At 43.8% G+C, this 14,658-nt stretch overlaps 1 protein-coding gene across 6 annotated transcripts in view; it reads right to left on the bottom strand.

The window, feature by feature from the left end:
- Positions 1–14,658, bottom strand: part of zmiz1a (zinc finger, MIZ-type containing 1a) — a 125,840-nt gene that overhangs the window by 84,039 nt on the left and 27,143 nt on the right. For 4 of the 6 annotated variants that reach the window (XM_050071405.1, XM_050071402.1, XM_050071400.1 and 1 more), the window contains exon 2: positions 13,997–14,117. The exons of the other annotated variants lie outside the window; for them this stretch is intronic. The gene's annotated coding sequence lies outside the window, so the exon portion shown is untranslated. The remainder of the gene's footprint in view (positions 1–13,996; positions 14,118–14,658) is intronic. 6 annotated transcript variants of the gene reach the window in all.

Raw genomic sequence — 14,658 nt, 5'->3', positions numbered from 1 at the left:
ACGGATCAGTCTATTTCACTTTACACTCGATGTAGGCGGCGCACATGCAACAGAGACAGAACATATTCGAGACGCAAACACTGTGTTTGTCTAAAGACACTCGCTTCTCATTCTCTGAAATGTAATCTAAACTTTCAGAAAAATAAAACAGGTTACGAGGTTTGCTCGGGGGAAACTGTGCTTACCAAGCAAAATGCCCTTGTCATTTCCAGTAGTAAATTGGTATGTGCTAGCTAGCGCTGATGACAGGACTTGGCTGTTTCTGCCGTTACAGGCATGAATGGCCCTGTAGTAGCCGGGCACAGTGCAGCGGTTCAACAAGGCCTCTTTAACCAGCTGAATGACAGGCGAGCAGACGGGCGACGAGCCAACCACAGACATTCAGCTCTGGCTGCTGTAATGATGCCAATTCAGCCAGACCAGAGGGACCACGTGATGCAGGCAGAAAGAGTGGGAGAGGCGAAATCTATGAGCACATCAGCAGTTAGGTCACCAGGCTGTGTCTTCTCCTCCATGAATCCCCACCTCCATATGTCTCCAATTTTTTGGCCATTGTGCAGCAGCGCTCTTCTGTTTACTCTTTAAACACTTTTGTTGTCTTTTTGTTACCGTGGGGAGTCTATGAATGTGCAGGCTTGTTGCCTTGTTAAACTTTAAAATGTCAGCATCCACAGCCCCGAGCGTTGCGTCAGTAGCCCTTTGCGCCCTCTGCTTCGTGGAAATCTCCGTGCAAACTGAGGGGAAACTCGGCACCACTATGACAAAGCATGGAGGAATGCACCAGCGGATGTGGCTCTCTCCCTCTCTTTCTCCTTCTCAGTCAACCCCCGTCTCCACCTCCTCCTCCTACACCTCCTCCCCCTCCCACTGTGGGCAGGTCCATATGCACCCAGTAATTATCAAGGTTATTTTCTCCAGAGGGCCAAATCCCTGTTTATGGGCATGAGCGTGTGTCACAGGGCCCTGGCTAAAAACCCACAGGACGCTGACTCTAGACAACCCCAAAAGAAAATCTCAGCTTCAGCGACACTGCGGTTTCCAGACCCTGCTTTGCTTTTGCTCCAATTTAAGAAAGAAAGAAAAAAAAAACATTTGTGATTTTCGGTAGCTGTGTCATGACCTCAAGTGAGACAGCAAAAATGTTTCGTGTGAGCTTCGACCTCAGCTCCTGCCAAAACCTAGGAGTTATTTCTGGAAACTTAACAAATCGTATCTGGCAGGAAAGAGAATTAATACTCTGACAGTGAACCCAAAACACAGCAGAGCTGGACAAGAATGTCTCTCATTTAAATCAGTGTTATTTATTTACTGCAGACATGAGTGTTTTTATATTAGTTCTATTAAAATGTAGGAATTATTAGTGGTTTTGATTTGGTCCCTTACATGAGCCAGACGCCCTGGAGAATTGTGACCTGGGCCACAGCACACATTTCCTTTTGGCAAAAGCCACACAGGAAGTGAAGACTGTGAAAGGCCAGTGGTTAACAAGCCCTGTGAAAAAGCACTAACCAATCCAACAAGCTAGGTATTATGCCAGTTAATTAGAGGCAAACAAGAGGCAACTCTGTCTTGTGAATGGGAAACAGAGTAGGCTTGTTCTCGTGCTACAGTAGGCTCGTCTGCAAACAAGAGCCCGGAGCAACCTGAATTGCAAGCTCAAAAGTAAATTTGCATGTAACTAACTGTTAGCCAGGGTCAGCAGTGTACACACACGCACACACACTCCGAAAAATCGGCTGCTCCCTTCACAAAAGCTGCTTCCTCTCTGTTTCATCACGCAGGCCGGGCTTTGTTAGCGTGCGGAAATGCCTCCAGAGGGAATGAAAATACTGGCAAGTCCCTGCAGCTCTTTCTGGAGAGAGACGTGGGGGGAAAAGAGACGGGTCCTGCAGCTGCAAGATCACACACACGCAACCACACACACGTATGCCAAGTGCCCATGTAGGTTGAGGGCTCAGGTTGCGTACAGAGATAACCGTGTTAACCTAAAGAACATAAACATGGGTGTGTGGTTACAGGGCTGTCAGGGCACCGGAGGAGTCAGAGGAAGCGAACACTGACGGTACAGAATCTAAAGTTGGACTTATGTTGTCACGGCTGCCGCAAAATTATAGGCGACGTCACTGTGAAAGCTCATACCACTGTTCAAATCAGGGGTTTTCCAGCCTGGGAATTACATTCACAGAATTAAGTGACCCTGCTTCCTCGATACATTAAGTCATACAAGTATCTTGTTGAGAGATCCCGTGGAACAGTCCTAGAGAGGTTAAGAAAAGTTGAGATATCTGAGGAACTTTAAATCAGAGGTGACGTCCAGAATCGCTACCTATCCCTCTGTTTTATATACCCACTTATCCCCTTCAGGGTTGCACACATTCACACCTCCAGTCAACCTAAGCTGCATGAAAAGCAGAGCACACAGAGAAAACACACGCTGACACCCAGAGAACGTGAAAAATTCATCGTTTTGGGCCCTGTAGGTGCAAACCCTCAACCGTCATGATAACCACGAGCCACTGTGCAGCCCAGTACCTTACTAATGCTCTTAAAATTTTCTTAATATTCCATTACCTCACTCCGCGGCCATCTCGGTTGGCGAAAACACGTGTTTGTAATCAGACGACAGCACTCCAACAACAGATGATTGCAATCAAACAGTCAATGGGCAGCACTTAAGGCAAAAATACGCCATATTAGTAGGAAAACAGAAACCCATGATTTTAAAGGAATACATGATGTTTTCAACAGATTGGCCCATTGTTCCAGTAATGAAAGTGCAGGCACTGGAATCATCCATGTGCTTCATGCTGATCGTTCCTCTTCAGCATGTTAAACGATAGCAGCCATTACAACTAGTTTTATCCAAAATATGAGGTCAAACCATTCAGTAAACAGTTGTCAGGTATATTTGGTATTCTGTCCTGCAAAACTGTAAATCATGAGATATTTTTATGATACACTGAACAGACTAGCCGGGGTAATTTATGGAAGTATTTCGGGAAAGAAACGACTGCACACAGTGAATTTCAGCTCTGCTCTGTCTAACTGTGCCACCCACACTCACATTCAGTTGACCCAGGGAATTTAAAACAGTATGCTATTTTTATTTAATATTTCATGTAAATTGTACCTCCTACACAAAACTGACAGACTCAGCCGCCTTGCACCGTGTCTTTTCATTACAGCTGCTACAAGTTTTCAGAGATAATATGAGTCGTCGTATACTATCAGGCAACACTGTGTGCATGCTGGGGGTACGTTCTGGTGCTTCAAAACCTTTAAGGGTTAACTAATAAACAGTATCTACCACACAGCACTGTGCTCACCACCTCCACTGAAAGGAGCTTTAGAACAGATTCCTACAGGGCCAAGGACGTACAGGTTTTAAACTGGTTCGACAACAAAAACCTTTTACCGCCTCGTTTTGTGTCATTTATATGATTCCTAATTTTGTCTGGTATATGAGCTGCATTCATGAAGCAGTTCTCAACCTGAACGAGACAAAGTGCTTCACAAAGCCTCTAATTTACCCAGGCTCACACACTAATGGTGGTGAAGCTGCGTTTAAAGACACTGGCCCGCTCAGCCGGAACAATTTGGGGATCAGTGTCTTACTCTGTCTTTGACATTTGGAGGCGATAGAGTAAGGATGCATGGATCGTGGATGTACCAGTGCTGATACATACCTTGTTACGCAGATCGAGCACAACGCAAACTCCACTTCAGTGTCTTCGCTGTCAATGTCATTATGAAATGAAGTGTTTTTGCTATCAGTTACATTCAGTCAGTCCCTGGCCTTATGTTACACGTACCTTATATTCAAATGTTCTTAACTAGTTCCATCTGAATTTGCATCAGCAGGGAAAAACTTTGATCATTGTGAAGTCCCCAGTGTGTGTTTCCATCCCTTATTTCTTATGCGCATTTTCGATTTGCATGTGAGATGGTATATCTGTAAAGGTTAAATGGGACTAAGTGCGATAGAAACAGATTCATCAGATAAATTTTGATGTATGACCTACCGTCATTGCATAGGCCACTAGGATGACTCTGGATGGCTTTGAACACCAGACTTCTTCCAAAAAGCACATAGCCTCTGTATATATTCTTAGTATAGAGTATAAGTTGTTAAGAACTCTCAGGTTCTCTCCGTCATTAAACATCCATTGTTTTCCTTCGTTAGAGGTTTGGGTAACGCTTTACTCGAAGATATTTACATAAGAGTGACATGACACTGTCATAACTATGACATGACACTGCCATGAACTTGTCATAAACATTATGTACATTAAGTGTCATTCGTTTTTTGTAATGACAAGTTGACACTGTTTGGGTTGTCTTGATTAAGACAACTTGACATTAATTAAAGTGACATTACCCAGAAGTTGTCTTTGTCATGACAAGTTGACATTAATTTGTTTGGGGTGTCCTTATAATGACAACTTAAAATTAACATAATGTCATCCTGGTTAATGTCAAGTTGTCATTATAAGGACATCCCAAACAAATTTAATGTCAAGTTGTCATGACAAAGACAACTTCTGGTAATGTCACTTTAATTAATGTCAAGTTGTCATAATCAAGACAACCCAAATAATGTCAACTTGTCATTACAAAAACCGGATGACACTTAATGACAGCAGTCATAAACGTTTATGACATGTACATTATGTTCATGACAGGCTCATGACCGTGTCATGTCATTGTTATGACAGTGTCATGTCACTCTTATGTAGATACCTTCAAGTAAAGTGTTACCGAGGTTTGACTGGCGCTCTTTTAATTCTGTCATCCCGTTGCGCAATTTTCTGCTGTAGTGCCAATGCTCCCAGTAAGTGCACCAGACTTTAAAGCCAATCCTACATAGTGGTCAAACTGTGTAACTACAACTTCCAGGTCCATCATGTGATGCTATTGGGTCCAAAAAGACTTTTTATCGACTTACATTGTGAAAGAGAAAAATCAGTGGACGCACTTGTGTCACAACCCACGCTAAATGTCTCGTTTCACCTTCAGGATTTGATCTATTAGGTCCGATAACATTTCGAAAGTCTACAAAACTATTAAATTACTTCATTCTCATTCGAGTTAGCAGAGCGCTAAACCGGAAGTAGCTGGCTAGCCCAATGGAAGTTTGCCACTCGGTCTGCAAAGCCTTTAGGGGACCTGCTCTATGAGTCCAATGATAAGGATGATCTATGTAATTTTGCATCCAGAATGTCAAACTTTTTTAGCTGTCATGTACCACTGAACAAATTTCTTGGGAATATACAACCTCCAACGCTCTTTCTAGTTCTAGACATCCATGGTGGCACCTGACTGAAGAATTAGAACCACCTACTACTTATTTCGAAGGAAAAGCACATGAATTTGCATGTTCTTTTGCCTATTTTCTGAACATTTGGATAAAATTTGTGCAATATTTGGATGGAAACCCAACTACAGCAATTTGCTTTTGCATTTGCACAAGCCAGGTCCCACATACTCTAAACAAAAACATGCAGGTTGGATGAAAACATAGCTTTGCATTGAGAAAAACAGCTGTATCACATAACTCCGGTGATGATTCCTTATGTTTACCCTCATTTAATCCTTTAAAACCCTGCTTTTCAAAGACAGGTTGAACAATGGCGGCAGATGTATAGATGCAGGTGGTATGAACTCATCGCCAGCTGTGCAAAACGCTGGTTTCCCCAAAAGTGTGTTCCTGTAACAGCAGAGAGACGGACTTCTGACCAAACAACTGACTGAAACACTGTCTTACCGCAGAGATATCAGGGGAAAGCAGATTCAAGATGTACTGACAGAGTAGAGGAGCTTTCAAGACAGCTGCTCGAGTTTCTCTCTGTCACTCTCTCCCTCTCTCACACACACACACACACACACATACAAACACACACACACTCCACTCCCTCTCTCCTTTTTAGCCAGTGACAGCAGGCACCCAGCGATGACATGAGGAGTGTCTCTGGCAGCCAGTAAGGCAGCACTAAACAGACAGAAATATCTGCTCTGACAGACGGACAGACCGTCACCCACTACGACATGCGTGCAGCTGTCACTGAGCTTACCACTCCTCCTCCCAGCCCTCTGGTTTGAGTTCCCTTTATGCAGCGCTCTCTCCACTCTGAGCACTGTTTCCCTCATTTTTTCTTTGTTACAGCTATCATATACTGCACTGAAAAGCTACACCTACATTTAGGACATTGTGCTTGGCTCTGCTTGGCTCGTGGCCACAGAGGAGGAGGTTCAGCTTTCATAAGGCCAACTGTTGAGCACACAGCCATCCTCCACTTGATCAGCATTGGCCTGCACAGGTCCAGCTCTCTGCCCCTTTTCATTTACTTGTTCTTTTGGTGTTTCTTTCTTCCACACAAGAATCTGTTCTCCCTCTGTCTGTTTCGCTCTCTCTTTCTCAGCCACAGCCGTTCTCAATTAGGAGGGTCAGGGAGCGGAGCGGAGAATAACTCAGGCTCTGGTATCTGGAGCTGGAAGGACCCAAAGATCAGCAGCAACAAGAAACCACTGCTATAACGCTCTGCGCCAAAGACTGGGCTGTGGCTGCCTGCGTGTTTGCATGGGTGTGTGTGTGTGTGTGTGTGTGTGTGCATGTTGCATAAATCTGCTCAGTGTCAACAGGTTGTCAGTGACCTCTGACCTCCACATTTAAACAGACTATGAATATGACAGAGCAGCTAATGTTGTGATTGGCGCAGAGCTGTCCTCTTTCCTGCTGGAGTTTAGATCTCTTTGCTGTTTGATTTAAAGATTCTGGTGTTAAAACAATGGAAAAATCACTCACACACTCGTGTGCAGGCAGGCACACCCACGCACCACATCGTCGCCCCGTGTAGAGAGCGACTTTAATTGCTTTGTTTCAATGGTCCCCTTTGAATGGGAGAGAAGCTGGGGGCTGCAGTTTACAAGACACATCTGCAGGTGTTGCATTTCAAACCGAGAAACTCAAGCTGCGAGGGAGAACGCATACACTAACGCGGGCGCGCAGATAGAGGAATATACAGACTGTCTCTTCCTCTCTCGTAGACACACACACTGCAGGTGCGGCACTGTTCAGTACTTTCCTCCACGGCATTCAGCCTGGAAATGCTGGCACATCTGAGCGAGGTGAAATTGAAAATCTCTTAACATCTGTGTCTCGTTCTATCAAAACACCGACTTTAATGTGAGACAACGCACAATATATGACAAGACAAAGCTGCGGCGCAGTATATTGAGCACAGACGTGTCAAATCCAGAGAAAGAACGTGCTTATCAATGCGGTTCCTTCCAAGTGGCTGATGCTTCCCGGTAGGCATTACACACCAGAATCCTGACAGAGCCATAAATACCACCAACTAATGTGGCTCAGGGTCGTGTGGGTTTTAGATAACCTCTGCATGGCCGGTACACTTTGTGAAAAACTACTTTAGTTTGCTGCCACAAAGCCACTTGTACACAACAACCCCCATTGAGACCTTAGAAAATAGCTCATTCAGAACTATTTTCACCCGTTTAATTTGCAGAGAGCAGTGTCACTATGAGAATCAAATCTGTTTGTTATAGCTCAGAGTCGAGTAGTTTGGAGGATCTTGGGTAGCGTGCCTCCTAATTCACTGAAAGAAAGAGCAATCAGCTAAGCTTCAGATGGCATCCGACAGACGACCGATTCAATCTCCTTTCTTCAAGCATCCCTATTGTAGTGTTCCCACACACTGGCGTGCATGCCGCATTGCACACATTTCTGATAATCTATGCAAATAGGCCACAGATGGACGAGTACGTATCTAATTGAGAAACATATGTGTTGCACTTTTAAAAATAATAATTCTTGCATCTCCCTTCGCTTTGTGCTCTCGTCCCATCCCTGCCATCCTTCGTTCATTCACTTGGAGTTACGTGTGAGTGCGATGCTGGCGTCTTGCCACACCATTTGTGAAATTATTCAAATGAGGACACCATGTTTCTTTTGTTTACTGCCTTGAATGGTGACACGGAAACAAGGTTGGAGTATTCATGAACGCCATTTCTCACTCTCACTCTACCGACTACCACCTCCCTCTCTCACCCTCTCCCCCGTCTCTCTGGGAATCCTGCCGCGGCATTGGAGGAACGTCCCCGGCATTATGAGAAGCCATTAATGAGTGTGTGGCGTGGCGTGTTGTGATGCGTGGCATATTACAGCCATTCATCAGGGCCGGGAGACACTTGACAGGCGGACAGCCAACAGGTTGTGTAATCATATAACACAGCCATGTCAGGCCTGCCACGGCTCCGTGTCCCATTCAGGCCTCTAATGTTGTTTTCCTCTGGGTAATTGACGACGGCAGACAGAGAGAGAGACCCAGTGATGGATAACATCATGGACTGACCGGCGCAGAAAGATGGCGGCCTACTGGCGTGATATCATTTCAGATTACATCTGCATTTGGAGAAATTTATGAGAAATTTCTGTTATATTGTAAATATGTCTTATTTCTGCAGTTTTGGCCAATGGACGGAGCAGTGAGTGACAACAACCCCGCCTACATTTAAGGGTACCGTTTGTGGTGGAAACACTAGGGTCTAGGTACCATGTCTAAAGGGTTACTTTTGGTTCCAAAGGTACCATACCTAAAGTATTTGGCCTAAACAGCTGCTGCAACCCCTTCTGATTCCCAGGTTGTAAAATACCAATGCTTTGTCACGACCCCTCTTAGCAACATCATTTCTAAAACAGAGGAGCGACAAATTTAGCAACTTATTCCAACCATCAGGGAAAAAGCTGTAATTCATTTCCATGCTCACTGCTCAGAGTAATCGTAGTGACCAGCTGTTCTGCCTACAGTGTGGGGTCTCACCTCTCCTCTTGCGAGGTGCAGGAAAATGCTACTCACCGCAGGAGTGGGAGTTTATATATCCTGTACAAACACCTTAATATTCTTGTAAATAGATGCTGATTTATAAATAGTTTTGTGAGAAATATCTACAAAAAACTAATTAAATTGATGATAATTGACTCTCTAATAATAGGCCTTCCTATCCAGCATAGAAAAATATTCTCTCTGATTCTTCTCTGATATGTAGGTAATTTATTTGAGCATATCTAGATCTGTAGCACCTGTTCTCTTCTTAGAAAGTAAAGCATGCTTAATAAAATTCATTGTCAGTTTGATTTAATGGGTACAAAAGCTGTTCAGTAACCTGGAACACTTTATATTTTGAGATTTGTTTAAGTGAAAGTGAGAGATGTATTCTAGCCTGGTGCAGTTTTGAAGAAAATGTAAAAGTTATTTGATGGTTTATGTTTTCTTATGAAGATACAATTGAATTTTCATTGAGTGAAGTTACAAAAATGTCTTTGTATGCTGTCGATTATTGTGCTCAGAAAGAAATATAATTCAAATCGGCAGACTTTAAAAAAATAAATAAAAAAAAACGGCAAATCAAAATCAGAAAGAAAATGGGCCTCTAGTTATGAGAACTTTGTACTCACCTTCGTAACACTGAAACTAAGTCTGACGAAGCTGTGCAAATAAAATACTGGCAACACTTAGTCATTGCACAGGAAACGCTGAAGTCAAAGTTGAACCAGAATTCCAGACGCTTGAAATAATTTAACCTTTTCACCTTTGTTTTCTCTTGCAAACATGTTTGGTTAGCCTGGGGGTTTGTTTACGACCTGTATGATCATCCGCTCGCTCCTGTTTCTTGCCCTATGTGAATCCTTTTTAGTGAAGTCCTAGCTCTCAGCAGTACAACATATATATCACTATTTTTAGCTCTACTATGATAGGAAGATGGCCAAACTATGAACCTAAGTCACAAGTTGGATAAATTAACGTTAACACGAAGTGAAAGAAAAAGAAAACAAAGCCAGAAAAACACCCTGATGCGTCCTGATCTATTGAGGTTGCACACCAAATCCACGTAAGTATATCACTAATTACGTTTAATGAGTCTTAGCTGTGACAAAAAGTAATTTAAATCTATTAAAGAAAACCATTTTAAGACATTAGTAAAAAGTTATTGCATTAATGATGTTTAAACATGTCCAAGTGAAAGTGTTACTCTGGTAATTATAGTGTACCAGGAATGCCATCTGACGCTGAGGAATGTGTTGCAAATATTCTGACTCCTCTTAACAACACAACTCTCTGCTGCATCACAGAAGTGGAGGTGGCCCTGAGGCAGTGTTAGACGTTGTTAAGGATAGCAAGTATCCTCACACAACCTGTTCTGCTCTGTCCCTGAGCTGGAAAAGAGAAGACAATGTTCTCTCTCATCCTCCCACTCTCACCACTTTCTACCTCTGCTTGTTTGCGAGATGCCTCTCGCAGCACACTACCCAAAAAAGGCCAGCTTGTGTATGTGAAAAATGGGCCGTTAAGACGGTAACCACAATAAATATCAGCGGCGAGGATAAAAATACACATTCCTGTCTTTTGAATATCATCACAGTCTCCTAAGCTGCAGCACCCTGAGGTGAAACTCCTCAGAGAATGAGAATCTTGATTAGTCTCATACTGTCTCTCGTTCTATCTTTGTGTCTCACGCCCAATATACAGTATCTACATACACATGAGGGCACAAAGGAGTTATTAGTGTGTGCGCTGCTTGTCAATCCGTCATATGGACACGTTTACCTCAGAAAACCTTAAATCTGGGGAAGAAGAAAGATGGAAAGAGAGGAAGAATGAACAAAAAAGGAAGTGGGTGCAGGACACAAGATAGAGGGAGAGAAACAGTCGAGAATGAAGAAGAAGGCTGGGAATGGGATGCTAATTCCCTTGGAGTGAGCTAATCCCTAAGAGGTCTGACATCCTTTGCTTTATCTAGGAATGCCATGTGGCACGAGGCGCAGACAACAGACCAGAAATGCCTGACACTCAAGACTACGTCCACTACGTCGCTAATTTGAAAAGCGCTCTTTACATAAGCAAACGATATGTGTCCATAGAAAGCCTGTATTGAGCGATCAGCGAAATTTTAAATGAGAAACGACTGAGTGGGGCTGCGAAGGGGGTTGAAATTAACTTTTTTTGTCCATCGGCCACCGTGGCTGGTGGATTTTAAAGTCCATCAGCCACTTACAGATAACTATTGTTTTGTTGGCTGGTGAGTAAAGCAGATCTAGCAACCGCATATTGATGATGCATATTTTTTGGGACTAATTTCCAACCATGGCTGCAACTAATGAGTATATTCATTACTGACTAACCTGCTAATTATTTTCACAGCAAATCAATTCATCATTTAGTCTCTAAAATGTCAAAAAAATGTGAAAAATACTCATCACAGTTTCTCTGATTTGTTTCTTTTGTCCAACCAGCCGTCCAAAACCCAAAGACTCTTCATTAAGTATGATAAATGACAAAGAAAAGCAGCAAATTCTCACATTTAAGAAGCTTGAACCAGAAAATGTTTGACATTTTTGCTTGAAAACTGGCTGAAACGATTAATCGATAGTCAAAATAGTTGGCGATTAACTGTCTTTTGATTGACTAATCGATTAATCGTCATAGCTCTACAACGGGTGGGTTAGAAACAACACAATGTTGTTCTTTTGGCCTCAGTGCTCCTCAGTACCTGCTCATGCAACTCAGGGTTTACGTCATTGTTTACCAAAAGCTGTTTTCCCCGATTCCTCATCTCTGGAGACCATTTTCAAAAAGTGTAGTTTTTAGTTGTCAAAGCTGCCAGCTTAGTGTGGACGTCAGGCCAAAGTCAAGCAAAAAAAACAAAACAGTGATTAGCTGGTTTAAGTTGGACGAGGAGGAACAGAAGTCTGGCTGTATACTGCTAAAGCGAGACTACAACAGCTACGTGCGTCTGCTCCATAACGAAGCCGTGACCCTTTGACACACAACTATCAATTTCGCCTGTAGCGCGAAGAGAACACACAGAGGGAATCCACCCAACCATTACACACTCAGACAAACACACACACACTCTTCCTCTCTCCTCAATCTCGACTTCATTGCCTCACAAACAGCCACAGTGTTCAGTGTCAACAGTGGTCACACTATGTGGCGCTAACATTAAAAATGCATCCAATTAAAGCTGCAGGGGAAAATACTCCTCTGTAAACGGCAACAGTCTGTAACATGTTTGCAGCGATGATAGGCTTTCTAAACAAATTAAGCCAGAGGAGCTCTACATTACTCATCCTGGCTTGCTGTCTGGCCAAATTCTGCCTCAATTGCACAGTTGTTTGATCAACTGTTGGTGCGCTGTGTATGTGTTAATGCGAGAGGAGGAGAAAAAAAGAACAGATACGAGTCCAACGGATACCAGGCGAGCTGAATACAGCGAGACAGCAGCAGAGAAACGCAGCAAAACTTGTCTCCTATACTTTCATGTTTCTGCAGTCGTGTGCTGTCACATTTTTGCGGCTCTGTTCCGTCGGCTGGCAGCGTCTCTTTTTCTTTCACTGTGCACTACTTGTCACTCCGCCGATGGTCGGCGGGTGTGTGTTCGGGTAGTGTTAAACCTGTCGCTTTCTGTGCTCTGACGTCCGTGCGCTTATCGCTTTGGCTGATCCCTGCTAGTCGCGCATGTGTGTACAGTATCTGTGTCTGTCTGTCTGTCATACACATTGCACATGCATGTGTGTGTTTGTGTGCGAGGCAGATGTTCCCCGGGCGGTGCCATTGCTCAGTGTTCACACACACGGCACTAAGGAAGATTAACCAGCACTTTATTTATTTATTTGCTTTCTGGATCTGCCCCCACCCAACAAACCACCCCCCACCCACCCCCCAATCCTCCTTAATCCCTGGTAGCAAAGAATACAGAAGGAAAAGAGAGCACAATACTGGAGCTCGGTGGCAGAATTTTACACCACTCAGGACGTAGTTTAAAAATGACTAACTTTTCTGGTTCAGGGCCATGAGTAAAAATGTAAGTGCACAGGCACAAGAAGCTTGAATGTGGACCACAATAAGCTCTTCAAAGTATCACATTTCATCGGTATAGTGTAGTGCTGATATTAAATTCAATATCAGATTACAAAAACATGACACTTAAAATTCTACAAAGGACAGAAAAATGCGACATACAGTTAATTAAGGCTTGAGAGAGGACTTATAAAAGTTAAAGTATCAATTTAAAGGTACAGTATGTAGGATTTTGGGGCAGACATGGAATATAAGTATGTTTTCTATAGTGTATAATCACCTAAAAACAAGAACCGTTGTGTTTTTGTTACATAGAATAAGCCATTTATATCTACATATGAAGCAGGTCCTATTCTACAGAGATCACAATGTTGCACAGCCATGTTTCTACAGTAGCCCAGAGGGGACAAACCAAACACTGGCTCTTGATAGAGCCACTTGCATTGCACAGCATCAGAAAAACAATGATTTGTAATGTGAAAATGTTTAGATCACCAGATCTGTGTGTTATGGAGAGGCAGAGACCTCTGAGGATATTTTCTGCTCCTGGTAGAAACCTCCTGAATTCTAACCTCACTGCTTTGTGCCACTAAATCCCCCTAAATCTTACACACTGAACCTTGAAGTTGCATAGTCTAGAAATTCCTGTCAGCACTCTACACTCACATTCACTTTTTCTCACTAGAAATCAGCATGAACACATGAATCTTCCTCCCTGTCCCCTGCCCTGCATCTACTCACTGCGGAAAAATGAAAAAATTAAGAAAATTTAAGTTCTTTGGAACCAAACGGCTCTTGAATCATAGCGCCATGATTTTTGCTCTATTCTCCGAGTATTGACACTGGCCACAAGCTTCTCGGCAGGGACTTGCTGGGTTTTTTAGCCAGAGCCAAATAAGATCCTGCACAGCTCCTCATAAACAGCAGCTGCAGACTGCTCAGTTCCCAGTTCCTCCCCGGCCGCCAGCCCAGGAGGGTCCAATCAAAACCAGCCACATTACTCCCTCACTTCGCCTTTGCGTGCCAAGTCTGCTCCGTGTTGGAAAAAAAAGAAGCCAGGACTAAACCAGAGAGCGTGCAACAATCACCAAGCTTTGGATTAGAAGGAAAAATCTTTTTACCTGTGTGAACTTTGACCTTGGTGGTACTGCCGCTGTGGTGGTGGCCGCCCCCTCCCCCACCCCGCCCTTCATGTATTCCTCACGCACAGTCCTTCACTGACCCCCCTCCTTAAGCGGTGATCTGAGGGGAAGGAAGACAGAAAGAAAAGGCTGTTAAATTTCTTTTAATGGAATGCCAGGGAGAAGCTGGTTCAGACAGAGGACAAATGTCTCACGGAGAAATACACCCTGGTGTTGAAAAATGTATGCAGGAAGCCATGAGGGACTTTGCTATACTGCCCCATTTACTCTACCTCCTAACCCTGCCGGAGAGCCAATGAACCAATGAACAACTGCACCACCTATCACAGTGCCGTGCCTGTGTACTGCAGCAGTCCTGTATACCCCCCCCCCCCCACGCGACCCCACCCCCCACTGCACAGGAACAATGTCCTTCCTAAAGGTTATCAGCAGCCTGGCGCTTGGTCAGCCCTCATCCTGAGTCCATTACACACACAGCGGTGAGATTCACTGCCTTAATACACCTCTCTTAGTCTCTCCTCACTGCTTCACTGCACCCTTTACAGGCTGATACAAATCCAGCATAGGCCCAGAACACACATACACAGGTTTTGGGATTAGCCTAGCAGCACATTGCCATTCTGTCTCCAGACATCTGCCAC

The sequence above is a fragment of the Epinephelus moara genome, chromosome 19 (assembly GCF_006386435.1).
Source record: "Epinephelus moara isolate mb chromosome 19, YSFRI_EMoa_1.0, whole genome shotgun sequence".
Classification (NCBI taxonomy): Eukaryota; Metazoa; Chordata; class Actinopteri; order Perciformes; family Serranidae; genus Epinephelus; species Epinephelus moara.
Note: the sequence above shows the minus strand (reverse complement) of the source record. Positions and strands in the feature narration are given on the sequence as shown.